The 13,892-nt window shown below is 36.8% G+C and overlaps 2 non-coding genes across 2 annotated transcripts; one reads left to right on the plus strand and one right to left on the minus strand.

Annotated features, from left to right (window-relative positions):
• Positions 1–2,733: 2,733 nt before the first annotated feature.
• On the minus strand, positions 2,734–2,806 carry Trnav-aac. Its single transcript has one exon. It is a non-coding gene; the product is annotated as a tRNA-Val (tRNA).
• A 10,667-nt stretch (positions 2,807–13,473) lies between these two features.
• Positions 13,474–13,546, plus strand: Trnav-aac. Its single transcript has one exon. It is a non-coding gene; the product is annotated as a tRNA-Val (tRNA).
• The last annotated feature ends 346 nt before the right edge of the window (positions 13,547–13,892 follow it).

Here is a 13,892-nt window from a genome sequence, read left to right on the forward strand (position 1 = left end):
TCCTCTGTCCAAAAGTGGACGATTTCTCGGTTGATGATGAAGAAGTCTGATTGAACAAAGTCAGGCATCCTAACTAATATTATAAATGCGAAAGTAACTGTGTCTATATGTCTGTCTGTTACTCTTTCACGCCAAAACTACTGAACGGATTTGAACGAAATTTGGTATACGGATGGTCTAGACCCTGAGAAAGGCTACATTTTATCCCGGAATTCCCACGGGAAACCTTTTTAAGGCGAAGCGAAGCTTGCGGGAACTGCTAGTTACTAATAAATTACACACTAATGTTTGAGAAAAAAAAAACAAAGTTTAAAGGTAAAAAACACCGATTAATTCCTTGTTTCGTAATCCCTATTAATTACACGTTTTCTCACGTTTTGTTTTTTTCCTCAAAGTTTTAATTAAGACGGAGTGTAACAAATCTCCAATTTGGTTGACATTCAGCCGATCGGTGCGTCCGTAATTGATTTAAGGTTTTAAGGGTGTTCGGTAACACGGGATTAGATTACACTTACGATGTCATTTAAAAGTTAATCTGCACTGTATATTGTCCTGAGTTCGATAACTGAAGTCCTCAATTATTATTCTTAATAGAATAAGTAGATATTCTTTATTTGTACACAAAATCATGGTCAAAATTACAAAAAACTTAATCTAACACATAATATGTACAAATGGCGGTCTTATCGCTTAAAGCGATTTCTTCCAGGTAACCTTTGGGTGGAAGGATATTTCGAAAAATATTTAATACTTGATTAATACTTGCATTAGGAATGGGAAGGCGTAGAGTTCTTTTGTTTTAACAAAAACCTGTTCATCTTTTCATTTTTCTTTTAAATTTGTATCCGGAATTTGAAACATGTTCACGGTTGTGAAATAATGCCGTGAGGTTTGATTTGATGAAATCATATCAATCTCAAATGCTATAACCACAATTATATTCCAACATCCTAACATTCCAATCTTTATAATAACCCCCCGGTGAGATAAAACCGATAGATAAAATGGATATTGTTACGATTGAATTTTGATAGTTTTTATTACTTTGTGTCAATACTTTATGTCCGTAAGAACGTATGACATCAATTACATACAGCCTCTTCTTTTGTGACTGGTGGGTGACTCTAGATAACGGAAAACGGCTTTTTGGAGCGTTGCTGCGTTAAACAACACTGTATCTCGTTGCAGTCAGTCACCGATTACCAGTCAACTCTCATTCGTTCGTTTCTTGTCAAGGTAAAGTAACCCGTGTTTGATGTCCTCTATCTTTTGATTTACAATTCAGACAAGAGTATGTTTAAATAGGTACTACTTTACAGCCTACACAAAGGATTTAAAGTTAATACGTAGTAATAAAATAAATTAAAATGGTACTTAATGTAAAAAACAACAAATAAGCCGAGGGCTGAAGATATATGTGAGTATTATATTGGTCGGCACTTTAAGTGTAATGCGATAGGCTTATTACAGGGTGTGTCACGGGTAATGAAAAGGTTCCACTGAGAAAAACACCAAATTACTTCTAAACGGAAAAGGCTATCTTAACCCTTTGGCTGCCAACATTTTTTAAGGTTGTTTGGTTAAAATGTCACAGTATAAAATAATTTTTTATTTATTTTATTTTTTTCTTCTTTTTTTTTTGTTTATAGTTAGGCTAGGTACCTTTAGTCATAATTTTTCTTAAGTTTAGAATAAGTTATTTAGATTCTGCAAATAGATCTAAATTCATATATTTAATTACTTAGAAATAATAAAATTTATTTTGTTTATTCTGTTCGTTAATAAACACATTTAGCCACGAGAACTAAATTTAACAGAGCATCAGGATAACTTAAATCGGTTATATTTTGTTCCAATTTTATCTTTGAAAAAATTGGGGTCGTTTGTTGTTGGCATTTTGTGAGTGGAACTTTTTCATTCCCCGGCAGTGTATAAATATGTATGTTCAGTGAAACGTGGTTTAGGGGTAAACCTCTGCAGCACAAGCGAGATGGTGAGGAGCTCATGCTGAGGTCCTGTCACTTCAGCAATCAATCACCTCTGTCAGTAGGAGAAGGTAACCCTCTGGATTGGTTATAAATTTACTTCTTTGGCGATAGTGGTAAGACAGGTAAGTACAGTAACACAGGACAAATTAGACAAATTTGTGTATGCCTTGAAGTAACGTAGGTACCTACTTAAGTACTTCTTACTGACCATCAGACAACTGTACCTACCTATGTCATAATTATTAAAGCTGTTCTTAAATTGACGTCCTCGATTGTGAAACCGGGACAAACAACTTTTCGTTCCATGGTTCTTATCACAAAGCGGTTCCTGTGAAAGTAATTACAAGTTATTAAACCTTATCAACGGTTCCTGTTTTTAAGTGTTTTCAGTTCCTGAATTAATTCCATTTCATTATGAAGTTGTTTACGGTTTTGACATAAACATAATCCTTACGACTGCTTTTGTTTTTTTTTAATTTACCCAACCTTTAAAAAATAAAGTGATTATAATAATAGTACCTACTTTTGTATCAGTGTATGATATGGGCAATATAAAAGTGTTGCGATATGTCATAAAGAGGACGTTACCTTAGTGCATTTTACACGATAGAGGAAGAGTATCATAAAGTAAATCTCAAGGCTTTAGGGTAACAACCAACAACCTGTGTATGCGTTTTCAATACTATGTAAGTATCAGTAAGTATGAATTTGTTGTACCTATTATGAAGAAAAAAAAAACAAAAAATGTTTCCGCCCGGGATCGAACCGGGGGCCTTCTGCGTGTTAGGCAGATGTGATAACCGCTACACCACGGAAACTGTGCTTCATAGCAGACAAAATTACAAATTGATTGAGTTACAGGTTATTTTAAGTAGTAGATACTTAGTAACATTCTATTATTATCTTTATGACCTAGGTACCATACTTTGATAATGTTTATGGCTATAGAGCACTATTTCATATTACAAAAGACAAAAGGTCAATCTGAGGTGTGATACCAATAGGGTTTCTGTTCGAGAATTCTCGAGCTCGAGAAGATTCGAGAAATTCGGCTTGGTTCGAGACGAGAAAAAAATCTGAAGACTCGAGAATTTCTCGAGCCTTGAGATAAAAATTAAGAATATTCATTTCGAATTTTCCTGCGCCGCTTAACAACACAAACGCATACCGTGTGCGTGTATTATGATTTATTATGTTTCATCTCCATTTAAGCTAGTGATAATACCAATGATAATACCAATGAATGATTAAAAAATAACGTAGTAATAGTTACGTATCTATTACTGTTTCCTAGTTCAGGTGGACCAAAAGAAGTCATCTGATGTTGTTTGGCTCTCATTTTTTTTCTAAATTAAAAACTTCGATTCTGTTTTTTGATTATGTTTATTTGAACCTTTACAATTTTATGTAAAGGTAAAGTCGAAAGGAAATGATATTGGCCAAATGGGCGCCGTCAGAATTGATTGCCATACGGGCTCGTTTTATGGCATTTCTCATCACTTCAGCGAAAAATTCGGGCGAGAGATTCTCTCACTCGTGTCGGATGTTGTCCTTAAGGGCTTCCAGAGACACGGGTTTATTCACATAAACACGGGACTGCAAAAAACCGCAGAAAAACTGCCTGAAACGGTTAAATCGGGCGATATTGCAGGGAAAAATGACAGATACAACGAAAAAAGGCGAACGAAAACTTAATGAACACAATTATTCTTCGTTCTTGGGGAGTATATATATCACTCCACGGTTTCTGAACTTGTATTCTGCATTTGTCTAGTCCATCAATATCAAAACTGATTTGAAATTGGCGGCCATTTGCAACATCCAATAGGGTGATTACTTTTGGCCCACCTTGTACTAGTAATTAGTAGCTAGCTAGACGGATAATTATGAATATTAGGTGGTATTAGTAAAGTATTTTCTTTGTGATTAAGTTGACAAAGTAAAAAAAAGAGATTTAGTGGTTTTTTTTTTTAATTAAGGCTTTTTTTAAAGTTTTTCTTAGAAAGGCTCGAGACTCGAGAAGACTCGAGAATTTGGGCTCGAGAATTCTCGAAGCTCGAGAACGAAAACAGGTCGAGAAATCAGAAACCCTAGATACCAACCAATATAGATTGCTCTAGTGTAGGTGTAATATCGATGTTCAAAATGAAGTGAAATTAGCCTATACATATTTAATTTGACCTTTTGTCTTTTGTAATATTATACAGGGTGTTAACTAGAATGCGTTTGAGCGGGAAATGGGGGTTAGTATTAGTCTAACCAAGCACGTTTCTAAGAAAAAAAACATCAGAATCTCGAATATTTATGTTTAAAGTCTAAAGTAAAGTGGAAAGTTTTACCTTAATCAAAAACATGGTCACCCTACACAAACACATAACCAATGAGACATTCGATTGCAAAAGAACACACACTGTAAATTTGTTATCAACTTCACTTTTCATAATTTATTTGATGTAACTATGATTGTAATTAATTACACAGTAGGTAATAACAATTATTAAATAAAATTGAAATTATTCATGGTGATTTATGACATACTAATCAACAATTAAACAGCTGATGTGCATAAAGTTTCATAGATCGTACAGAATATAATTTATGACTTTCTAGGAGCTCAGAACAATAATTAAACCTTTTTACTCAGAATAAGGTAAGCGTTTAGTATTCACCCTTGATACTCACCACATTTTATTTTTCTTTTATTACCTAAAGATGCGTACAGACCGGCCCAACGAACGCCCACCGATGGACATTTATCATACATAATACAGGGGCAGATTGAGCAACAAAGGTCAACAAAACCCGTTCGTTGGCGTTCGTTTGGCCGGTCTGTATGCAGCTAAAGATAAAAGACCACAATGCATAACAGGATGATAACAGGGTCTACTTCAATGACGAATTGGTTTACTTACACTCGCTCATCTCGATTTGTGTTGTGTACCTACTTGCGATTGAGACATCTTTGATGACGAATAGTACGGAAATCCTCATAATAAGTATGGCCTCACTTTAAATACCAGTAGAATAATAACAATCTCGCGTATCATAACCATCGAGTATTTAATGAGTATTTATGATAGTCATTACCTTCTCTGTGGATCTAGTCTGTCAGTCAGTCATTGTTGTTTACTTGTTTACAATCATTTTATACAATTATTACCTAAAAGGGAAAAGGTACCTACAATTCTATCTTTTGATTACCAAGCCTTGTTCCTCATTTCGTTTTATGTTGTGCTGTGCTGTGAATACGTGTGACCTATGTTATGAAGCATAAAATGAAAATGTTCTGTATTCATAAAAGATAATTGTGTATCAATAAAGTGATACTTATGGAGTAAAATGAAATGTCTACAATGGATTGGGTACTTTGAGTACCCAAAATCACGGTAGGTACCTTGACGATGTGACTCCACGAGTGTGGTGCAGATGCACGCATACTTTTTTATTGACCTTGGCTTTGAATTGTTTGGCCTTGATCTTGGCTTTCAAGTTCATGGTCATTCTGTCAAACGTACCTAAACCTGTATAGGGTGACTATGAAATTTTAAAATGTACTAAATAAAACTGTTTTATGTTGGTCAGCTTAAAGCAAATAAAATACGTTTTTTAATGTCTTATCGTGTTCAGTATCATCAGCTGTATCTACCATTTCCCGCTCCAACGCAATTAAGTTAACACCCTGTATAATATATTATGAAATAGAGTTTAAAAATATGCCTATTAATTAATTTTTAATCTAATGGAGGCGTGATAGAAGAATTAAATATGATTTATTTACTAACAGTTACCTAATCCACTTAATTAGTTTATATAAAAAGAGGATCTATAATTTTATCGATTTTTGCGATAAGCCCGAGACGGCAATCGGCACCTGACCTTATACTTACAGCACTATAGAAGCATTGGTATCTTTTTGGTAAATACATTTCTATTTAACGTTAACACACCATAATTAATACCCATTTCAGGTCCTCTTTACATCACAAATAAAAGAGTTGGAGCAAACTATTCCCCAAATAAAGAACCGTCGACTGCGACTGTGATTAATGTACTCAGTTCCACTAATCAAATAGCCTTTCTATTTTGTCACAATTAAATATTTAATCCCCGATCTATCCTTCTGGGTCGCAAAATGGATTTTATGCCTTGTTGTTTAGGGTGTATTTTGTATGATACAACTTGTTCATTAAGGTATTTAGCCGGGGGCAATACGCGTGTTCTATTTGCCTTGTTATACGAATTTATGTCGACTCTATGCACCTAAAAAGACGGATGGAGTGTACGCTATCTAAAAATAGCATTTATAGATGCCAAACCAGAAATAAGTTTCACTGTCACATTTAGAGGAATTTCATACAATATTAAGTCAATCCAATGCATTGGTCTGTCTTGTCTTATCATGCCTGCTTTGCTCGAATATTATCATAGCGACCATCTACCCTTTATGACGTTCCTAGCTCGGTCCTGTATGCTTAAAATTACGTGGGCCGATTGTTGAATTCCCTGGCAGAAAGTATCGTATGGCATCGGGCCACATTACAATAAACAGCAACTCTACAGAAGCAGTGGGGTCCCTGTAGTTTACGAATAAGGAAGTTTGCTGTACATATTGCCAGTGAATCACCATTGCACATAGAAAATCGTCAATCTTTAACTAGCGCTGCTATCCGACATACTCGTAACTTAGGGATCTGACAGATGTTTTGCAGAAAATTAATGTTGCTCAATAATTTCTGATTTCTATCTATCCACGATGGTTCAGTAGCAGCTCTTGTATGTTCGTTCTAAGTAAAGCTACTGGGGTCACTCTTTTTGACGAAAAACTAAGTTTCGGGGAGCTGCTGTGCGAGCCACGACTTTATCACGTTGTTTTAAATATGGCGATTGTACGACAGCTGCTCTCGTTTGTTAGTTTTTCTTCACTGAAGAGTAACCCTCCAGTATCCCTACGCCTTAGGCTCAGCTTCGTTCATAACCAGCGATTGATAACCGGCTGTCAATTTGTGTAATGTTCCATTCGTCTGATTCCATTTGTGGAATTAGTTGGTTCAGTCTGATTGAATGGTGGCGGTCGCTGTGTTTTGTTTATGTTTGTGCTAAATGTTGTGCCACTTGTCCGCATTAGGGTGTGGGAATAATTTAGCTTTTTTACAATTTATTCATAATATTTAAAACAATAGTATGGGACTATCACCCTAGACCTAGACTGTTCTGAGAAGAAAGTGCTGTTAATTACTTACCGCATCACAGGAAAATGGATATTGATGATAAATCTGTCTACTATGGTAATTTGTCTACAATGGAAGATGGTAGCCCTACCCTATAACTACAACACATGATGCACCCACCATTCCAACGGGCGTTTATAACGGCACACGACAACACAATACCGTGTGACAATCGAATAATTAATTCACACTAATCTTCTCACACCTTTATTATAGAAAACACAATGAAATACGTGTGAGGTACGTGTTGCCCAACAGTCGAGCGACATACCGATCGCCACCCACGCCAAACATTTGAATTCTCAATCGTTACTATTCTATTATTTATTCCTGGTTCTCACTTTAATAGCTTGATCAAAATATTTTGTGGGATTCATTATTTTTTATGGGAAAATTCGGTTTTAGAGCTTCCGGGTTTGAAAAGAATTTGTGAATTTCGGTTAAGTGAATTTTTATGTCGGTAGAATCTGATATTTTATTTATTCATTCGGACCTATTAAGTGTGGGAGTGGAACAGAACGCAAGGTGAAGTATCCATGACGACGAATAACAGAGGAGCATAGAGTGAAAGCAGAGTGTGAAAGACGTATAAAGACGTAAAGACGATTTCATATTTCTTTATTTTATTTTGACCCTTATATAATAAAAGTGATAAATACAACATCTGATTTAATTCCTACAAATTGGGGGCTCGTCCGGGATAAATAAAATTTAAAAAATCTCGGAGATTACGGCGGATGAAGACGGATTTTTATAAAAAGAACAAGACTGACAGTTGCAAATTTTACAAGAAAATTTTTCTTCGCATCACAACGCCTTCAGGTCTGAACATATACCATTTTAAGACGTAACGACGACGACAAGAAGATGCCACGGACGACGACGGGAGATGACGGGGAGGCAGTTGGAACATCAGGACCGCTCACGTACACGGAGGAGCTGGTAGCTAAGTTCAGTGGGTGCGACCAGACCGATTCCGCAACACGGTGGGCGCAGGAGGTCGATGACAACGCCGAGATCTTCGGGTGGACGGAGCTGCAGCGGCTGATCGTGGGGCGCAGGTCACTGACCGGTACGGCGGCACTCTGGCTGCGTTCAGAGAAACCCTTCAAGACGTGGGAGGCTCTGAAGACGGCGGTCACCAAGGAGTTCCCAGACACCGTGGATTCCAAGACGATCCATGAGTTAATGAGCAGCCGGAAGAAGAAAGCAAATGAGACGTGCCTAGACTACATGCTGATAATGAAAGAGCTCGGCAAGCGAGGCAAGATGCCCGACTACGTCGCTATAAAATACATCGTGGACGGAATACTAGACGACGAGTTACATAAGGTGATGCTGTACGGCGTGACGACCTATGGGGATCTGAAAGATAAGTTGAAAGTGTACGAGACCATCAGGCAGAAGTCGAGCGGAAGACGGGCACCGGTCTTCAATCGTCTACCTACTGCAACTACACCCGCAGGCCCCGCAGCAGCTGCACTCGCGCCAGGCAACAGGACGACGGCCGTGCGACTGTGCTACAACTGTGGAGAGAGTCAACACATGTCAGCAGATTGCCCGTACAGACAGAGAGGTATTAAATGTTTCCGCTGCAACGACTTTGGACATATTGCTACGCAGTGTCAACAACCAGGCGGAAGCGGCAACTGGCGGAGCAACGACGCGTTTGGACGAGGACGACCTGGTCTGCAGCAACCTCAGCGTGGGTCGAGGCGTTCAATGTTCACCATGCCTACGGAGTTAAACAACGAAAATTCAGCAGCGAGTCGGAGCGACCAACGACGTGAGAACGTGACAGCCAGTGACAGTTCAAACTGTATGGACGTCAACGTCAAGATGACAGATGCGAATGCAAATGTAAACAAACAGACGGAAAGACGAAAGCCGATGAAAACCATTGAAATTTCAGACTGCAAAATGACTGCTTTAATAGATACGGGCAGTGAAGTTAACTTGTTAACCGACGAATACTACAAACTGATAGGTTCTCCTAAGTTTGACGAGGGACATGTGAGTGCTTTGGTGGGGCTCGGACAATTGGAAGTGAAACCCCTAGGGAAAGTCACTTTAAGTGTGAAGATAGATAAAGAACATTATAATAACGTATTGTTTCATGTTGTGAATAGAAGTTGTTTGCCTTACGATGTGATAATTGGTCAAGATTTTTTGAGAAGAGTGGTATTGATTATGGAAGACGGACGCGTGAGTTTACGTATGAAAGATGACGAATGGATGAAACAAGTAGGGTGTTATACGTGTGATTCTGTGGTTGTAGATTACATTGGTGATATCCAGTACAAGGAGCAGCTGACGGAGATGGTAGAGAACTACCAGCCCCTACAGGTCAAGGAGGCTCCCATACAGATGAAGATTGTGCTGAAGGATGATATCCCGGTGGCTCAGCGGCCGAGACGTATTTCACTAGCAGAGCAAAAGGTAGTAGAAAACCAAGTAAGAGAGTGGCTGGACGACAACATTATTCAGGTGAGTTATTCAGAGTATGCTAGCCCTTTAGTTTTAGTTATGAAGAAAGACGGGGACACCAGAGTCTGTGTAGATTATAGATTGTTAAATAGGAAAATGGTGAAAGATAGAGGTAGGAAGGAGAGTCACAAGTACAAGGAGGGAGACTTGGTGGCAATTAAGAGGACTCAATTTGGTGTGTGTCTTAAATTGAAACCTAAGTACCTAGGTCCCTACGTAGTGAAGAAGGTGAAGCGGAATGACAGGTATGATGTAGAGAAATTAGATCCCAGCAGCGAAGGTCCAGGTCGTACTTCTAGCTCTGCAGACCACATGAAACCGTGGCCAGACCATAAAGAGTAAGTAAGTTCTTATTTTGTTTTGTTATTGCATAATATTCTATTGGTGTCGGTATGATAGTGATGATGAATGAAGAAGTCAGTGATGGTAATAAATAAGTTATGTGTGAGCAGTAAATAAAGTCAATCTAGATAGGTTTTGTAATGATTGTAAGGTTAAGTCTTGAAGGCTTAAGGCTCATATTCTTTACAATAGGTGTGTTTAAACAAAACAGGTATTATAGGTATTTTGAATAGGTATTTCAAGATGTTGTTTGCATAGAATAGTTGTTTATGTTTTTCTGTCTAGACCCTAAGTTGAAATCTAACTAATCTAAATTGTTGTTAACTTGAGTTGCTAAGTTTTTAGTTTTTTTTGTTTTAATAAGAAGATTATCTTTAACGTTTGATACTGTTATGTTTTATATTGTGTGTAACCTTGTACTTTACAGTTATTGTAATGAATAAGGCTGAGGGCAGCCTTAATGTCAGGATGGCCGAGTGTGGGAGTGGAACAGAACGCAAGGTGAAGTATCCATGACGACGAATAACAGAGGAGCATAGAGTGAAAGCAGAGTGTGAAAGACGTATAAAGACGTAAAGACGATTTCATATTTCTTTATTTTATTTTGACCCTTATATAATAAAAGTGATAAATACAACATCTGATTTAATTCCTACATAAATTATAATGAATTCAGGGCTTATTTGTTTAACTTTACAGAATCTTGCCAAATGAAGTGTTTTTTTAGCTGTATTCTTACCCTTTTTATTTTAAATCTAAAATATAGTTAAACATTGTTGTGTTTTGTTGGCAATTTCAATCTTTATCTAAGTTTTCTATTGAACTAGCTCTTGCCCGTTGTTTCGATTACTACATTTTTACTCACTGCACGCGTCTAGTTTCATTTATCAGTAGGTATGTGTTTGTTATTGCAACTGTCAGTGGCGCGGACAATCAACGCGGATTGACGCACTACTCTGATTGTGCACCAACACATTGAAAACATATCGATATATTTGTAGCCCGCTATTGAAATTATACAGGGTGTTGTAAAAAGGGTAAGTATATTAATGGTAGAACTATGGAATTGTTCAGAATTATCTACGTAGTCATTCTTCGGCTTACTTTACATTTTCAGCAACTTCCTGCAGGTAGAGGAGCTCCATTTGAGCATATTTACAAATGTGTTGTTATAGTTTCACGAGTACTATTATTATTATTATATCTGATACTTACAATCATTTTCTGAATCCATATCTCTCGTCGATATTTATTTTATTTAAAAAGAAAAAGCTTCCAACTCTACAAGGTTAAGTTGTAAATTTATGACAGAATCGAACCACAAGAGGCACCTCCGACCTGGGAGTAATCCCTAACCCGAAGCTTTTTACTAGAAAGCTTGTCTTTAAAATAGGGAACTGATTATTATTGGTAAAAGCTCTGTCCTTCGAGCTTCAGCTTGAAAAATATTCTCAAAAAAAAAATTTAATACATTTTGCTGTTATTCTGGTTAAGTCTTAATCAGTATAGTTAATAGGTACATAAAATTGTGCCCATTCGTCTATCCGTTTAAACTTTTAAAATACTTAAATACCTATTTTGAACACTATTAAACCCATAGAAAAACAGTTAATTTGACAAACTTAATTAATGAATAATTATGTATAACTGTATCCAGAGTACATCGTATAAAAGTAATTTAATTGTACAATTAAATTGTCAATCGACACCTAACAAGAGTTTCTTAATTTAAAAGTGAAATGTATTCAAATAACGAATCTGCGATAACACAGTGTACACTACCCACAGTGAAGTTTCTTACAAACGTCTTCGTAAAGTGGCTACATACCTACCTACATCACAGCACCATAATCCATTGACGCATCAGGACAATTTCGGACTCCTCATAAGTAATAAATTAACTGATGATTTGATTTTGTTTGCTTCTATAGGATATAAGATATTTAAAAATCTCATTTGAATACTGTGGATGATAAATAACGGTTTATTTACTTATCTCGATTTAATTGCTTTATCAGTAAGTGGGTGGTTATTTCCAACTAACTACTCTACACTCAAGTTGTACTGTAACAAGTAACAACAGTAAATATATTTGTTTTGGAAGCAGAATACAAAATAAACCTATGTCTTTTAAAACGTGACATTAAAATATAATAAAATTGTGAGTACCTAGATTCAAATTAAGGAAATGGTCCTAATTAAAATCGTATAAGCTCTTCCAATTAATTAAGATGATCTAATATTATATAATTATTTTCAGGTTACCTAAGTATAAAAAATTATAAATTTATTTGGTCTTGAAAAAAGCTATGTGTGAATCGGACTCAATGATACTTATCTCTACTCAAGCTGAACAAAACTCGACATCTAGTATTTTTAAGTGAAATATTATAAGTATGCAATTCATGAGATATTTATTTACGTCGTGAGATGGTGAACCCCTTTCCACTAAACACAATTCATTTTCTACGATTATGTAGAATCGAGTTCAAATACACTGGGTGTTCACTCTACAGGATGTTGCAAAAAGGGTATGATTTTAGATTCGGGCTTAGATATTAAATGCTGCACATGCTGGTCTCGGCTTAGTACACCCTTTTGCAACATCCTGTATATGCCACGACTCTTTTTCTTAGCATTAAACGTGCCGATTACATGACAGCTCCCGTTCGTACGTTTTTCGTCATATATGTATAGTAACCCCCGGTGCCGTGACCCCGTGACGTAACGAGTAGCGTACCCGCATGCGGTGTGTGCTCGGCATTAGGCCCGGGTTCGATCCCGGCCGCGCTGCGTACACAACCACCCGCCTTCGTTATTGGCGTCAACGCGAACTGAACACTTTCTTTTCTTAACTATAGGTATATCAGCAGGGTTTTTGGCACGTACACTGACAAACATTAATGTGTGATACAGAATGATTATAAGTATGTATGTGCATAGGTATGTAATTTTATTTAATTCCTGAAATTCGCGATAACAAAATCAACTCATGCCTCCTGACAGAATCGACTCCCTAAGTAGTTGAGGACTGAGTACTTATTATTTTTTTCCTTTATCGGACGCAAATAAAAAAATTATAAGAATTTATCAGCTTACGCATTTATTGCCCTGCAATAAATAATTATCTTTCGGTTTTTTATCAAATCTATAATAATTAAATAAATAACTGAACATTGGAATGTGTGTATGTGTGTCCTTCTGTCACGCTTATGTCAGACAAATTTTAAACAATTTTGTCATAGATAAATTGGCTCAAGGAACATAATAAGTCTTTCTCTAACGATAAGGACTGGCTTGAAGACCTCAGAGCGACGACAGGATTTAATCTTTTTATTCTATCTTTCAATCTTAGCTCGCGGGCAAAAGCTAACATTGTTATGAAAAAAAATATTTAATTGTTGTGAATTTGTGATTAGAATTTCACAGTTTCCGTGGTGTAGCGGTTATCACATCTGCCTAACACGCAGAAGGCCCCCGGTTCGATCCCGGGCGGAAACAATGTTTTTTTTTTTTTTATTTGATATAAGTACCTAAATATTATATTTTTATCGTCATCTTAAGTAGGTATCATAGGCGACCGAATGGCGTAGTGGTTAGTGACCCTGACTAATGAGCCGAAGGTCCCGGGTTCGATTCCCGGCTGGGGCAGATATATGTTTAAAAACACATATTTGTACTCGGGTCTTGGGTGTTGATATTTAGCATCTATCTATCTATGTATTTGTGTAGAATATCAGCTGTCCGACATCCATAACACAGGTTCTGCCTAGCTTGGGGTCGGATGGCCGTGTGTGAGATGTCCCCACATATTTATTATTATTTATTTAACAATTATATACTTAGG

Source organism: Plutella xylostella, chromosome 25, assembly GCF_932276165.1.
Source record: "Plutella xylostella chromosome 25, ilPluXylo3.1, whole genome shotgun sequence".
NCBI classification, from domain to species: domain Eukaryota; kingdom Metazoa; phylum Arthropoda; class Insecta; order Lepidoptera; family Plutellidae; genus Plutella; species Plutella xylostella.